This window comes from Meleagris gallopavo, chromosome 5, assembly GCF_000146605.3.
Source record: "Meleagris gallopavo isolate NT-WF06-2002-E0010 breed Aviagen turkey brand Nicholas breeding stock chromosome 5, Turkey_5.1, whole genome shotgun sequence".
Taxonomy (NCBI): Eukaryota; Metazoa; Chordata; class Aves; order Galliformes; family Phasianidae; genus Meleagris; species Meleagris gallopavo.
This window is the reverse complement of record NC_015015.2, coordinates 15,234,847-15,250,992: the sequence shown is the minus strand read 5'-3', so window position 1 is coordinate 15,250,992 and position 16,146 is coordinate 15,234,847. Positions and strand designations below refer to the sequence as shown.

Sequence of the window (16,146 nt, the reverse complement as noted above, 5' to 3'; positions counted from 1 at the left end):
GTCTCACCTTTTACCTCATCTTCCTTCTGTGATTCTGGTTAAGTCCTTTAAGAACCTTGTGTCTGCTACCTCAGCTGCGGGCAAGAACTAGGCTGGAATATGTTCAATGCAGAGATCTAGCATCCGTCACTTTCTCCTGAGCTTGACTTTGCTTCCTTTCCTTTCACCAGTCATGTCTTAATATTGTCACTAATTAACACTCTCTGACATTCACAGGATTTGCCAGTTCCCACATGCCAGTGAGGATCGTGCTCTGGCTCGCTGTTGGCGTCCTTGGAGAAGTCAGTGCTCTCAGCAGGTACATCTGCAGTGCTCACCACTCTTGCTGTATGTGACCGTGGGTGCAACACTTGCAGGATTAGTATCTGGTGTCAGAAGCATGAAGGTGTGCTGAGGATGTGCACCCTTCCAGCAGTGGGGTCTGGCCCTGTGCAGGACCACCTGCATTGACTTTTGTTCATTTTTAATTTTTTTTTTTAATCCTTTCATGCTTTTATGAATTTCTCCCAAATCCAACCTGTTTGCTGTTGCTGCTTTAGGGGCTTTGCTGACAACAACCTTGTTAGAAAACATGCCATCCCTGCTGAGTGGACAGCCTTCCATCTTGATATCCCAACATGAGCAAATCTGCTCCTGTTTTCTTAACATGCCTGTACTTACAGCCAGCAAAGACTGTAGCAGTTTATTCCTTCCTGGATAATTATTAATCTGATTGCTGTCAGTAGCAGTGGAGTTGTGCCCAATGCTACGCAGTGCATCTTCTTGAGCTATTATTATGTTTTTATTGCTTCAACTGAAAAATCTCATATGCAGTCTCTGAAACTGTTTGGCAATGTGAGCTGCTTGAGTTGGTTTTAATTGCCGAGATGCTGTCAGTAATCAACCGCTGTATGTGAGCAGCAGGTCTGCTTGCACCTTGATTTCAATTACTGCATTGCCATGAGGGCTGTTTCATGTGCTGCTTTTCAGTAACTGTAATTGGGTCCCAGCTAGCCAGAGACATGTGGGCAGCCATGGGGACCCTAGTGGAATATTCTGCTGTTTGTGGTCATTCAGGGAGGTCGAGGAGTGGTAAATTGGCTGTGGGAGGACATAATCCTTAACTCCGTGCATGAAGCTTTCTTGCTCCCTTAAAAAATAAGTGGATTAATTATGGGAGCCAATCTTTCTTGAAAACCTGGTTCATCCAGAATTGTCTGGGTGGTGCAGCAATGCACTGGAGGAGTAGGAGTTAAGGCGGAGTTGCTTCCATCTCATTCCTGGTATTTACTGGGACTACTCGCGCCCTGCAAGAAGACATGCTCTCTGCTTCTGAGTTGGTGACAGAGGCAGTTAGCAGCAGTGTTTGCACTTCCTTCTAGGTATACTTTCCATTTCTCAAGTTTATGTTATAGCTTAGAGGATCTCTATTTAAAGGCAGGAACATAAAGAAATGGCAACAGCAAAGGAAAGCATGGCCTCTGTTTGCTAGCAGGCTGCCTGGGGTGCATCTATAGGAAGCGATGCTGAATCTGTGCCCCAGACTGCTAGTGACAAAAAGCAAAATTCATTTTCTTCCACACCTGAAATATCAAAGTGAATTTCCTGTAATGGGATTTTGCCTCCCGTAGTGGCCATGTAGGGAACAGTTTGCTATCCTTGTCCTCCAGCAGGTTGGTTTTCGGAGGCATGTGCTGCCTTGGGCACTTCTCATCCTTGCATCCTTTTCTGAGGGTCAATGGAGGCACATGGGCTAGTCTGGCTTCTTGTTGGGCCACACAGCAATGGTGCATGGGACAAGACAGAATAACCTTCCAGCTGTGTAGAAGTGATGCTTAAACTAGGAAGTAACAACAAACAAACCTAACTTTAGGACGAGGAAGAAAGTAGTGCCCAGGATTCAAAAGGGCCCGAGATGCTGAGAAAACAGATGGAAACTCGATTTACCCAAGTGTGTTCGACCCTACCTCTCCCCTCTTCTTTTTCTTTTTTTCTTTTTTTTATTTTTTTGTTGCTAGGATGGGCAGGTTATTGTAATTGCAGATGCTATCTACTGAGCTTGATGAGATTCTGATGCAAATCTGGAGACTGACTGTTCTTTTGTTAGGGCCGTTGCATACATTATCCAGTACTTCATCTTACTGCATAGGGGTCTGTTTACTGCCATTTGGTTTGTTGTCAGACACGGCTTTCTCCATCTAATCAGCAAAGGTTCAGCAATTGCAGTGTGATTTGCAGAAGAAGTAATTCCACTGAATACACGGGGGAAGGGTGGGGAGGAGAGAGGAAATGTCGTATTAGTGAGTGATAAAACTTAATGCTGATTTGAAAAAATAGCTTGAGATGCTGTTTTGAGAGCTTAAGGATGATTAATCTCAGCTGAGAATGCTGAGATGTGCAGTTGAGTTGCTGGGCAGGCAGTGGATGGGTATAGGGGCCGGCAAGTTCACGTGCCAGGCAAGTTTGGTGACTGGGGTTTGGTTATGTACACAGTTGTAGGCTTTCCTCTCGTTGTCTGCTACAGAAGTGAAGTGACAGTGAATGGATGGGCTTTTGCTTTCCTGGAACATTTTAGATGTGATATGTCTGCCCACAGGAAGGTGTCTTCTGTCGACTCAGAAGAAGCTAGTTGATAAACAGCATCAGTCACCAGAGCCAAAGCAGCGTGTGCCTGTGGTAGGAGCCACTGCAGGCTCACTGAGAGTTGAGCTTTGTCCTAGTATGGATGGGCTTCATCACTGCTGTGTTTCAGTACCCTTGTCAGGCACTGGAGTGAATAGAGTCCTGTGGGGGAGTTTCCTGAGGCAGTGCTGCAGCTGTCCCTTCCTCTCCTGCCCAGCTGCTGCTCCAGGACAAATGTCTTCATGTGTCTCATTGCTTTCACCAACTGCCCGTAACCATTCCAGGCTTGTCACGTGAAGAACTGCCCTTCAGAGATGCAGTCACCTTTTATTCTTCCATCTTCCCTGACGCTTGTACCACCCCTTTTGCAGAGGCTTTGTCATTACAGTTACAGCTGTAATGCTGCAAACACGGGACTGCTGCGGGTGACACAGGAGGTGGATGGCTATGTTCAAAGCCTTTGATACTTCCTCCTCTGACAAATAAGCCTTGGCTTCACGTGTGTGCCTACAAATGATTTGTTTTCAGCTGCTTCTACTGAAGTAGTTGCCCTGCAGGTTAACCCCTGTGGTTTGCTTTGCCCTTTTTTGTTTTCCATAGCCTCTTGCAGACAATTGCACAGCAGGCTTGCTGAAATTCCATTAGGAAAACAGAGAGAAATGTCTGAGTTTCAATTTGCTTCTGCATGTTTAGAAAGCAGAAGAAAGAGGGGAAATAGCACTGGAATGCTATTTGTGTTCTGTATTTGGTCGGAGTTGGATATATTTTGCTGCTTCTCTGCTCTGCTGAGCAGTGCAGCCTGCAGGTAACAGAGCTGTGTCTTTGTGGGGGAATTAGGGATGAAACTTCTTAGTGGTGTTTCAGTCACTGGGAGAAAAGCACCATGAGAACTGAAGTAGGAGCATCCATTAACTGCCTAGAGCAATAATCTTTCCTGGGGGCATAAATCTAATCTAACCAGATATAAGAATTTATGCAGAGAGAGAACGTTTCCATTCTTCCATTTCCTGCTGAGTTTTCTGAGAACATTTGGAAAAATTCAGTGCCAAAATGACCCTTTTCTCTCTGGGAGGGCTTATGTTTTCCTAAGACGTGTTATTACCTTCCTGTTGAAAGCCATCTGTATCAGTTGGCAAATTAGGATTGTGTTAGTTACTCAGTTCTCTCTGGTTCCCTGCGGACTTGCTCACTGCAAACCTATTTTCACGTTCTCCATTGGCATGGGATGCAGAATGTGTTGCCTAACGAAGAAGGATGCGTGTGTGTCCACTTGGGCCCTTGTGCTGCTGCAGTGCTCGGCCCCATGCCCCCAGTGCCTGGAAACAGCCTTTCATGGACACAGTGGCTGTGCCCGTGGTTTCCTGTTCCATTTTGTTCCTGTGCTTAACCAAAAAGCCAAATGAAGGAAAGAAATGGTCCTGGGGAGTGTTTTCTCCGAGGTCTGGAAAAGCTGCTGCAATTAACAACGATCTAATGTAGCAGTGGATTCTGTGAACTTCAGTGACCTTTGGATATATAGATTTCATAAATGTGAAGGCTTCCCTTAGGGAAAGTTGATGTTAGTTTTTCCTCTCGTACTGCTAATTATTTTGGGGAACTCCTGTCTTATTGGTGCTTTCACTGAAAGGCATTTCTTTTTCTTTCTGTCTCCTGCCCCCAGAACGGTGGGAAAACCTTCTATGTTAGGAAAGTAAGTCTCCACTTTAAATGGCCTTAAGCACGTAAATATTCAGCTCAATTTTCTTTTAGCCTCGGCTTGTTATGAAATGAACAAGAATCTCAGGGCATCCCTGGGTCAGCTCTCCTTTTGAGCGTTGGGAGGAAGCTCAGAATGTTTCATTCCAGTTGCTGAGTGCTTGGAGGAGACGTCCACCTCCTGCTTTGAGTACGCTGTTAGGAAATATTTCTCCTATCGGTGAATTTTTTGCTGATGCTGTTGCTCCATGTTTGAAGTATGTGGGCATATATTGTAATCTGCTGGATAAGATAAGGTGAAGACAGCCGTACCAGGTTGGGCCAGGGATACATCTGAAGTGATTCCATCTGAAGTAATACCCTGTCTCCAGAGACAGTAGTGGAGCTGCTCTAGAAGGAGCTAGATAGAGACTGAACAGCCTAATTATGCTGTCAGGAAATGTGTCAGAGCCCACCTTCTACCTTCTAAATCTCTGTGTAACCTGGCTGCCCTCATCCTTGTCTCTGCTGGGTTAAATGGTCCTTTCCCTGTCAACTGTGGGGGAGTTTCCTGATCCTGCTGGGGGCATGGAGCTGTAAGCACTGCAGGATGGTGAAGATCCATTTGTTGTAGCCTGAATTCCTCTTATTTTTTTGTAAATTTTATGAGTTTTCAGCAGGCCAAGAGCTCCGTTTGTACGGTAATCTATAGTCAGGCTGGCAAGGAGCAGCCATGGATGTGGGCAGATTGGGAGCTGGAGGTGTGCATGTGTGCTTGCAGCAGTGGGAAGGCTGTATCTGGTTACTGTGCAGCGAAGGACATAGCTGGCTTTCACAAGGCTCAGATCACAGCTTTTACAAACTCTGTTTAGAGCAGTTGTGACGTGCGGGTCTGTTCCGTGGGTGCATAGCAGTTTGTGGTTAGCCAGCCCTCTGTAACCATGACAGCACAAATTTAAGTGTGTTTGAATTTGCTTTCACATGCAAAAGATCTCATGTAGCCCGCTCTGAAGGCAGTTGTTTGGTGGCTGTCTAAATTGCTACATGTGCTGTGGGGTGACTCAGGTTTGTCTGCTCTGCTGTAGGATTACAACATGCCCCACACACGTTACTCCCGTGGTAAGACCTGGGCTGTGAGGAAGGCAGCCCGTTTGTATTTGCAGCGAGGTGACCGTTGTGTGGGCAGCATTTTGGGGACCTGGAGTGAAAAGCACAGCAGGCACTTGACCCACGAGCTAGCCACGTCTGTTCTACACGTCTGCCTTCCAAACAGAGCACTCTTTCCAGCAGCTTTTGCTGGAAGAAAAGGAACGTCTGGGAGGGCTGCTGGTGGCAGGCAGGGAGAATAAAGCCTTCGCCCTGGTATTTGCATGAAGCATGCTCTCCACTCAGATCCCACTGAGTCTCTTTATTAAGTTTCTCTTTCCTTGGCCGGCTCTCTGGAAAACCCTCTTCGCTCCGAGTTTGGTTTGGAAAGAGAAGCGCCCACGCAGATGGCTGCTCTTCAGTTGTCATTCAGGTTGGGTTTTTATGTTCCTTTTTGCATTACCCTCAGGTGCAAACCGGGCTTACTGCCAAAAACATGTCCTAGAATTAGAGAGAAGCCAAACACTAAGGATATTCTGCTATGTTTGTTTGTTTGTTTTTCTATCTAAGCTAGAAATGCAACAGGCTATTGAGTATTTTATCAGTTCATAAGGATTTCTGTTGCCTTCTCCCTCTTTGGCTGAGTCTCCATGTAGTGAAGTTGTTTGTTTTTCTCAGATAAAAGATACAGCTTTCATTTAAGATGAAGACTCATTCTGGCTGTGTTTTGCTCCTTGCTTGATAATGGTTGAGTGGTGCCACTTGTTCTAGATGAATACCAGCGCTCAGCTTCAGAGTCTTGATGCTCTCATCTGATAAGGTTTTTCTTCATCATAAAGAGCTCTCGAAGGAATTACTGCATTGTTAAAGAATAGGAATTATTTTGAGGTCTGTGGGTACAGAATGGCTCTTATTGCAGCTGAAGGCAAAGGGAGGGGAGCGGTAACATTGCTGGAAGGCTTGGGCTTGGTGTGCTGGTGATTTATGAAACCAAAGCCACTTGCTTGGATCGCTCACTGGGATCTAAGATGGTATGGATGGCACGGTCCCCAGGAACTCGTTTTCTGTTTGTGATGGAGCTTTGGTCTTGCATTTTCCTGGCTTTTTAGTCATGGAGGAGAGCAAGAATTAAGTCACGACTGTGGTTGGACTGTGATTTAAGGGAAGCCTCTGCTGTCTCTCTCCTGCAGTGGGAAATTTTTAATGAGATATCTATGGAGGAAGCAGACATCCAGTAGATACAAAAATTCTGTAAGTAATGGGAGGATAAGAAGTTTGTCTACTCTTCTCCTCAGCCCTGTATGTATCCCACATGCCTGGCTTCTTGTCTTCCCACACAGAAAGGGAAACTTAGGGATGGGGATGCTGTAAATACAGCCTCATGCAGGTGTGTAAAAACAGGAGATGACTATGACAGCAAGCTCCTGGCAGGCTGGCAGTGTTGAGTAACGGGATGCTAGGAGCCCTACGCCCTGCCCTTGCACAAGCAGCAGCGTGCTGAGGCAGTACCAGCTTGCTCCTCTTTGTTTTTCTCTCCCAGCTGTTGCAAAAGCAGCTGTGGCCTTGTAAGAAGGGGTTTGCCAGCTGAACTCGAGGCGTTGCACGTGCGTTTGCCGTATCGCCTTGGACTCCCCTCCCTGCCCTGACAATCAGCCATTCACTGCTTGCTGTCTCTCCAGCACGGTGCTAAGCAGAGACAGCCTCGAGGGACAGGGTGGCTTGTCCCACACGGGGCTGGGAGCATTGCAGGGAGCAGGCAGTGCCCAGAGCTGCCAAACCCCCTTGTTGGGTACCAGAAGGCTCCAAAACCTACAGGCGAGTGGAAATGGGCAAACACCGGGCAGCCAGAATAGACAGCTCTAGCACAGCAATTGTCTTTTTCAGCTTTTAGCCCTATCATGCAACTGCTGCAGTGCCTTTGTGTTGCTGCTAAGCACCCAGATTTCTGAAAGTGTGTTTTCATTTTGCTTTCTTTCTTGAGGGTTTTGGGCAGTGCTTCCCAAAGCTATTGTGGGCATTTCCCCTCCCCTCCCAACAGCAGCTGTCATTTTTGCCTGAATATCTCAGCATTGTTCACATTGTCTTCTAAATTTATGAGCTTTTTTCCTTTTTTTCTTTTTTTTATTTCAACCACAGAACTCCTAAATGTTTCTGTAGTCCTCAGAGTCACTTTGCAGATTCATGGGAGCAATATTTCCTCTTACAGCGTGTCTTGTATTTGAAGTACCAGGCAGAAAAATTGTTTTTGTAGTGCTTGCATTTGAGTTTCTGAAAGCATGGTTCTTGTGGGTTTTTTTTTTGTTTTTAGAGTTTTCCTTAAGATTGTGCTAAATTCAGCTTTAAGCAGGACTGCATAAGCTAGATGGAATTGACTTTTGTTGAAACTTGAGGTTTCTGACTGTGTAATGAACTCTGCTTCTCCAGGTTTCTGAATAGCATCCCATGTGTTTAATCTGTTCTCTCGCAGCCCAGCAACTATTTTTTCCCCCCAATTCTCTCCAGAAATAACAGGTTATTATTAGTATCTGTGTGTGTATGGATTTACCAGGCCTGACATTGCTTGGTGATGAGGATATTTATCCCTTTTTCTCTCTTTGTTCCCAGAAGCTGGGCCCTGTGTTAGCATGATGTGTATCTGCACATCTCTTGTGGTTTGTTTGGAGTGTGATCTTCTGGCCGTGCAAAGATTTAGGTTTGCTTCCCTAATACCAAGTGAACAGCAACTGACAAGTGAGCATTATTTGGTGGGGCTTTTTGGGGGGTGGGGCCATGTGTCTCCTACCCCACTTTGAGTTCTGAGTATAAGGGCTTTGGGCTCAGTCAGCCTGGGTAGGTTGTGTTTGTGGTGTAGTTATGTGTCTCCTGAGATAGGACTGACTTGTTTCCCTGTCTGCTTGTGAGCATTGATCTCATTGCTACAAGAAGTCACTTACACCTGCTCAGCTGCTGGATGAGTTCTGTGACTTTGTAATGTTAGCAGCTTTGTGATCTGGTGTTCAGGAGATAGGTTTCCTGAGCATTAGCTTCTTAAAATCATAGAATTGTCTAGGCTGGAAAAGATCATAAGTCCAGCCATCCACCTGACTACCAAATCCCTTCACTAAGCCATGGCACTGGGTGCTGTGTCCACTCATCTCTTGGATACCTCCAGGCACAAGGACTCCCCCACTCCCTGAGGTCGAGCTCTGCAGCCTGGTACTTCGCCTCTCTATCTGAGCTGTGTTGGATGTGCTCTGGCAGATGATGTGCTTGTAGGCTCCTGTGTGCATGTAGGCATCTGGTGGCATGGATGCTCCTGGAACTCCCTTTGTACAGGAATGTGCATTTACACTTCTGGTGGGAGACAGAAGCAGCTGCTGGTGCAGAAAAGCAGTGCTCAGAGGAGTCACTGGCAGGATTACTGGGGTTTTGGGAGCTCACTAATTCGCATTTGTTTGCAGCGTGCTAAAGCTTAAGATTGTGCACGAGTGTTTCTACAGTGTTTTGCTGCAGGCAATGAAGGGCCAGTAATGTGGTTTTTCAGTGAAGGAAGGGTTGGGTTATTTTTTCTTTTTTCCTTCTTTTGTTTAGCTGATGTATTGCTGTGACATGACTCTCATAGCACCGTTTCTCACCGAGACGTGAAATATTGAATCATTGTAGGCTTCCTCTCCCATTAAGATAGAGGGGAAAAAAGCATTAAAAGGGTGTATGGCGCAGGAGGAGGTTGGTGGGACACATGCAGGCCTCTTTTCAAGTTACTGTTCTCATTTATCCTTTGAATTAGCTTTTTTTTCCAGAGCCGCACCAGAATTTTGCAATAAAATCCACATGTGAGAAACCAGTGGCGCGTCTTTTAGTCAAAACAGTGCAATATAACTACTTAAACAGTCATAGAGAAATGTTTTGATTAAGTAACTGAAGGCCGCATGCATGTTGAATGAATTAGTTTCTTCCCTTTGTACTATAATGAAGATGCCATTACAGAAACCACATGAGAGGAGCAGTCTCAGACTATCTCTTCCTAGTTCGTGTGTTTAAAACTGCAAACTGGTGTGCTTTTAATAGCAATTAAAACTTTTCTGGTTTCTTTTGGGGATGCTCTTCCTTGGTTAGGCTTTGTGGAGGGGCAGCTGTAGTTTGCATCCTTAGAGCCCGAGAGGTTAAATCTTCAGCCCTTTGGCCCTCTGAGAAGCTTGGCGATAGCAGTGGAGAGATATTAATTATTTTTCTTCCAAATTATACAGTGTTTGCTTATAGAAAGCTGCAGTAGTACCCCAAGCACAGTAATGACTTTTATTTCTGTAGAAAAAGTGCCTTTTCTGTCTTTATTTAACTTTGCTTCTCCTAAGGTTGCTATGTCTGTTTCTTTGTCTTCTTTCAGATACTAAACAAAAGTACTGATGTTGAGCCTTTAGAAGGTTTTATGAGGAGGCTAAATGAGGGAATAATTTAATGAAAAACCTAACCATGTCACTGCAGCATCTTTTACGTAGTCATATTCATGTTACATGTAATAACCATCAGCTCATCACCACCATGCCTACTGAACCGTGTAACTCAGTGCCCCATTTACCCTTATCTTGAACCTCCAGGGACCTTTAGTAGTTATGTTTTTCTGCCATTTCCTCCTTTTTCTGCCACCAAAATTGGAGATGCTCTTCAGACCTCTGAGAAGAGATGACTAGGAGTCATCAGTGCTGCAGTGGTTTCTCTCTTTGGCTCTTCTACCTACTGCTATCCTATATGCTAGTCAAAAAGCTCTCCTGGATAAATGTTTAGAGTTTGCGTTGAGAGAGATCATTTCTACAAGTAAATGTTGAGGCCAGGGTATACTAGCATAGCTGGACTGGCTCCTAGACCTTCAAGTTGCTTTGATTTTGTCCTTCCATACTGGCATGCTGTGGAGTTGCATAGTGTTCCTATTGCTCTCCCTAGTAAGACTGCAGAAGAAGCAAAGATGAGGTGTAAGAAGACAGGTTACTAACTTGAAGTTAGATCCCTAATGCTTTCCTTATAGTTTATGTGTGAAAATATGGCTTGTGTAACAGTGTGGTAGGAATGCCATGCAAGACACACACTGTGAATTTTTACCTGAGTAAAATGGTGTTTGTAGGCATAACGTTTCATGTTATTAACAAATAATGAAGGACTGCTCAAAGTACTGGACTAAGCTTGGAAATCACAGTGCTCGTGCTTGCTTCAAGTTGCATTGATCTTCAGATTAGGCAATCTCATCCTTTATGTGGGAAATGGGACTTTACCAAAGATAGGTCAGTCCTTCTGGTTGATTTCAGTTGCATTTTCCTTCAAAGTCTAGAATTATGATTTATGAAAATAACAATTATTTTCTTGATTTATCTGAATGCTGAGTTTTGACTCAGATAACCACAAAGAATCTTCAAAAATGCAGCTGGCTGAACTGCCTCGCTCTTCTGTGGCTTTGTCCGGAGCACATTAATTCTTTGGTTGTGTGCATTGCAAAGTAGACATTCAACAAAATAAACACCAAACCTGCCTCCTTTTATCAAAACAGATGAATGCAAAAATGTTGCGAAGCAATCCTCTTGATCTGGCCTCAAAAATGAGAGTTGAAATACAAAAAGAACAAAGCCTAGTCTGAAAGGCTGTGCTGACAGGTAGGACCCGGAGCATGCGTGAGCTTGGGTTTGCCTTGAGGAATGGTGAAGCCAGACACCATCACACGCTGTGTGGTTGTGGCTGGGATATGCTCCCCTGGCAGTCAGGAACTGTGCCACTTCAGGGTGTGATAAGGCTTGTGTCTGCATTCTCTTTGGTTGCATGGCAGTGAGATGATGAGTATTAGATGCTTTGAGGTTTTGAGAGAATTTTTTATGCTGAGGAGAGCCAAGGAGCTGCCAGCCTTCTTGCTTCAGGAAGCCAGTCCCCAGGCGGTAGAACAGATGTTGGAGGTCAGCAAAGGGGTCTGGATGACTCACAGGTGTGTGTTTTGCAAGCTCTGCACTTATAAATGCTCTGCTTGACTTGAGACACACAAAGTTGCTGCATCTTCCCCAGAGGCTGAGCTATTTGCCTACCCTGGAATTGAAGAGGAGAAAAACAACCAGTATTAGCAGATGAAAAAGAGCAGTCTGCAGCTGCCCTAAACTAACAGGTTATGCTGCAGCCTGGAGCTGGGCTTTTTTTGTGAAAAGCACTCAAAAGAAGTAAGCAGACAGGAATGCCCCCCCCATACAAAACAGAAACCAAAATTAACAAAGGAAATGCTTGCTATTCAGATGAACCGATAGAGGTGAGGGAGGAAAAAACAAGCCATCAGACCTCCAGAAGTTTGCTACTTTGGCCACAAACCTGCAGTTTTGAGATGGCAGGAGTTTCATAGTCTGCACAGCTGTCCAAGAGGTGATGCAGATGTTCCTGCCATGTAATCCTAGGCAAAAGCAGGCTGGGTAATGAGTGACAGAAGGTGCTGAGATGTAGCAAGGCATGCTTCGACTTTTGCTAAACCTCTCCAGAGCAGCTTCACTTCTGTTCTCTTGGGCAGTTTCAGTGCAAAAAGAAGTACAGCAGGTAGGAAGGGAACTTGGTCCCAGTGTTTGCCTCCATTTCAGGCTTGCGTGGTGCAGTGGAGCACGGCACTGCTCTGTGACTGGGCTCCACTGCTCTGTGACAAGGCTATGCACCAGCGAGCTCCCTGTTGTTCTATGTCATGGTACAGTACGAGCCCTGGTTCTGGGATGCTTTCCTTTAAGCTCCATTCATTTAATGCTGTGCTTGAAAGCCTGGCACAAGGCAGGATTCCACCTGCCCTGTAGTCTTCATGGTTCATTAAGGAAGCTGATTAACTGGTATAGATATAAATGAGAAATCACCTGGCTGCAGCAAGCACTGAGCTGGCTGCTTGTTGCTGTGGAGCAGCTTATCTATCTGTCTGGGCTCCTGTGACAACCAGCTTTTAGTGACAAGAATTAGATTAGTGTTTTTATTGGTATATTACATAGTCTGTATTCATGGGTTAAGGATGCTGATATAACAGGAGGAGGCCTATTTGTTCCTGTTTCCCTTGCTGCCAGAAGCTGGTACAAGGCAGGAGAAGACATGAGAAGTGCTCTTTTGCTGTATGTTGAAGAGGCAGGATGCCACGTGTAAAGAGCAGGTACAGTATGCTGGCAGGGTGCACTGCTAGCACGTAAAGTCTCGCGAACAAAAGTGAGGACAGCCTGCTTGTATTGATGCTGCTGTCAGCTCACATTTTCTCACAGCTCGGGGACCATGAATTAACAGGCTCCATTGACAGGATGTCCTGGTTTTAATGTTCTGAGCGAAGGGATTTGTCTGCCCTGAAGGATAACACGTTTTTATGTGTGTCTTTCCAAAAGCACTGGGTGCAGACATTCCCAGCAATGCAGCCTGGCTCTTTCTGGCCTCTGCCTTCAGACAGAACTTTGGAGGGAACTGCATTATGGTTTTGTCATGCTTTGAAGTGTTTGGGTATGTTAAGTATGAGAGCATGAGGAAAGAGGGTGGTTGGTTTTTCTGTTTTTTTTTTGTTTGTTTGTTTGTTTGGTTTTTTTGTATGTATGTATGTATGTATACAGTGAGGGTTGCTGAGACAGGTGCTGCACCTGCAAAGGGTTTTGCTCTGAAACTGTCCCTGTGAGCCCCTGAGGTTTGTGCCCTGCCATTTATCTTCCCATCTCCATGCGGCAAGAGGTGCCTGACCACGAGTTTTTACTGTCTGCACTTGTCAGTTCAGAGGCTTTTATTTGACCAGCAGCTGGTGAGAGCATCTATATTTTTGCCCTTGTAAAATTTTAGTAAGCTTATCGTTTCAGTGCCTTTATTCATGGTTCCTTGTATTTGGAAGCACTGGAGAAACCTGATGTGAGAGTGCCTGGCTGCTTGCAGTGCACACAGACACTTGAAGCAGACACCAGGAGTGGGAAGTGCAGGGTAACTGCAGAGGAACAGGAAGGTTTGGTCAACCCAGTTGAAAAGGAGCTACAGCAGTGAGCTGGTGCTTCCTCTTCTGCATGCACACGACATCTGACATCGATGCAGAACGCAGACAAGGTGTCTTGGTGAAGCAGCTGAGGTTTAGGGGACAAGCTGAATGATCTACACCAAGCCCTGGTTATTATCTCTCCTCAAACAGAATGTACGAACTTCTTCAATACCTAAAGAGAGATTTTGTTCCTGCTCGTTTGTCTTGGATGGTTGACTTCTGCAGGGACAAGGATCGTTGATTGCTCCGCTCTACGTTACTGGTGTTGCATCTGCTTCTGGTTCGATGGAGGTGCAGATATCCTGTGTGTGATCCACTAACCTACTTCTCAGACTTTACTGTGTTCGTCTTCTGACAGAGCACCTCTAAATTGGAGCTGATCAGCTTTCTTGTGTCGTGAACAATTCTGCTGCTAGTGAGGAGAGTTTGTGTTGAAAGAAAAAAACACCAACAACCACCCTGGAGCAGCCTGGCAGGCTTGCTGGTGCCAGGGTTCACCATGGCCACTTGCTTGATCAAGTGGAGGAGCAGCTTGGAACCAGTGTCAAGATCCTGGTGCTTCAACTGCCAGAGAAGAAGTGTAGCTTAAAAAAGCTTTCTTCAGTGGTATGACGCAGTGGTGTCTTTGTATTCCCTGTGTGTGTGTGTGCTGGTTTTTACAGCCTTCTGGCATCATCTACTCCAAAGTGGTTTGGTAAGTGTTTATGGCAATGCCTGGTAACTCAAGTAGGGGCAGTGTACCTGTACCCATCTTGGGCAGCATTGGTCCAGAGACAACTGAAGTAGAAGGAGGATGTGTTACAGGCTGTAACAGCTGCTGGTGGTACTGTTCTATAGCCATTTGCATGTTACTTTTCAGATGGTTTCTATAATTTGATTTAAGTAGCAGAACATGCCACAGCTCAATTTGTGTCACAAAGAAGAATTTCCTCCTTTTGTAACTCTTTATTACGCCGTCCGACTGTGTTTCACTGAGTATTGAACAGACGTTCTTCATTCCTGACGCACTCTGCATGAAACCAGTGACTCCTTCAGGTTGTTTCGTTTTGTGCCTCAGCACATACATGCCTTTTTTGTGATTCCCAGGGCTGAATATTTCCTGATGACACACTGCCTGCGTTGACCTTTCTGCTTTTGGAGTCTGCTTTTAGGCAAGTGCTTTGTGGGTGCTTCGGAGATGGGTGGGACTGACCTTTTAATCAGGGAGGAAGTTGATTAACTGCAGGCTTGATTGAAAAAATGTCCTGTGCTTTCACAGAATCATAGAATTGTAGGGGTTGAAAGGGACCTCTAGAGATCATCTAGTCTCGCCTCCTGCTAAAGCAGGTTCCCTGCAGCAGGTCCCACAGGTAGGCATCCAGGCAAGTCTTTAATTTCTCCGGAGAAGGAGACTCCACAACCTGTGTTGGCAGCCTATTCCTGTGCTCTGTCACTCTCACAGAGAAGAAATTCTTCCTTGTCTTAGTGTAGAATGTCCTGTGTTCCAGTGCTTTATTGCATTGATTTTCTTCTGGAGGAGTTGTGGAACATCTACTAAAGAGAGAGAATTTGGAAACATGCATGCATGACCCCATACCTCTTACTAAGCAGTCAGTTTTGTTGCACGTTGCATTCTACTGAAACATTAGGCAATTTATTTGCCTTTCAATTCTGTAGCTGTCTTTCCAGCTAAAAATGAAGTGAGAGTAGTGCTTGCTAATAGCACAGTCTCTGTGGTTGATCTAGAAGAGGACAGAAGTTGGCTGTTCTTGGCACTTAATCAGTCAGTTAAAAGTACTGAAAGCTGCAGATGAACTTGCTTTGGTTCTAATAAAATAACCAGTCGTTTCTTCAGATTGCCAGAGCTGACAACCACATGCATAAAAATCAACCCAAAACCCAACTCACAGAATCCAGTGCAAAAGTGCTACTTTCTGAGATCACTTGATGGAAATAAGAATGCGTGCAAATGTGCAAGTGAATTGACAGTACAGCCTTCCTGCAGGCTGTCAGATGGGGAAAATAAGCCCAGAGAGTTGTCATGCTCTGCAGTAAATGCTGTGTTTTTTTGGCAGCTTAATTATTTACTGTGAAGTGGGGGATGGACAGTTCTGTGTTGACTGTGGGTTTTTTTCTGGTCGTAGCAAAGATTTTCTTTGCATGTCCGCGTAATCCTACTTTTTGCATATTTGAGGCGTTAATTAGTTTTGACTTTGCAGGCAGAGGAGAGCTGTGCAAGTTAGCATGGATGATGAGAGCTCCTGCTGAGGTGACTGGTCGAGGGAATTGGGTAGAAGCCTTGTATTTTCCCGGTGCTGAGCTATGTTGCAGGGATTGGAGATGCGTAGAGTAGAAACTGGATGACTGCTTTTGGTGAACCTTTTTATCTTGCTTTATCTTTCCAATGTGATGTTTAAAGCCCTCTGCCTTCCTTGTCTTCTGGTGCTGGACCAGTTACCATACAAGTGCTACAGAAATGCTGGAAAGTGGCTTCAATGTCTTCAGTTGAAGCTGAATATTAGGCAATATAGAAGATATACAGTCAAAAGTGTATTGTGAGAGAGCCTTTCTATATGACAAATGCTTGGCACTGAGGTGACTAATTGATGGTGTGCCTATGCAGAGGAAATAGCTGTCTTCCTGGCTGATGGGAACTTCTCAGTTTTTGGGCAGTCACATGGCACCCATGACAGAAGTTCTGACTGCACACATGCACCACTGTGCTTTGTTAGTGGGGAGCTGGTGTATTCATCTGGGGACAATTACTGGCATTTTTAGTTGCAGGACAGGTTGCGTTTCTGGTGGTTTTATACTTGTCATAGAAAGACTTTTTTTTTTTT

At 45.2% G+C, this 16,146-nt stretch overlaps 1 protein-coding gene across 2 annotated transcripts in view; it reads left to right on the top strand.

Moving 5' to 3' along the window:
- Positions 1-216: 216 nt before the first annotated feature.
- LOC100548287 (USP6 N-terminal-like protein) overlaps positions 217-16,146 on the top strand; it is a 57,981-nt gene continuing 42,051 nt past the window's right edge. The window contains exon 1 of one of the 2 annotated variants that reach the window (XM_010711157.3): positions 217-298. The gene's annotated coding sequence lies outside the window, so the exon portion shown is untranslated. Of the gene's footprint in view, positions 299-13,190; positions 14,022-16,146 lie in introns of those variants that run through there. The other variant, XM_003206331.4, reaches the window with a different exon arrangement.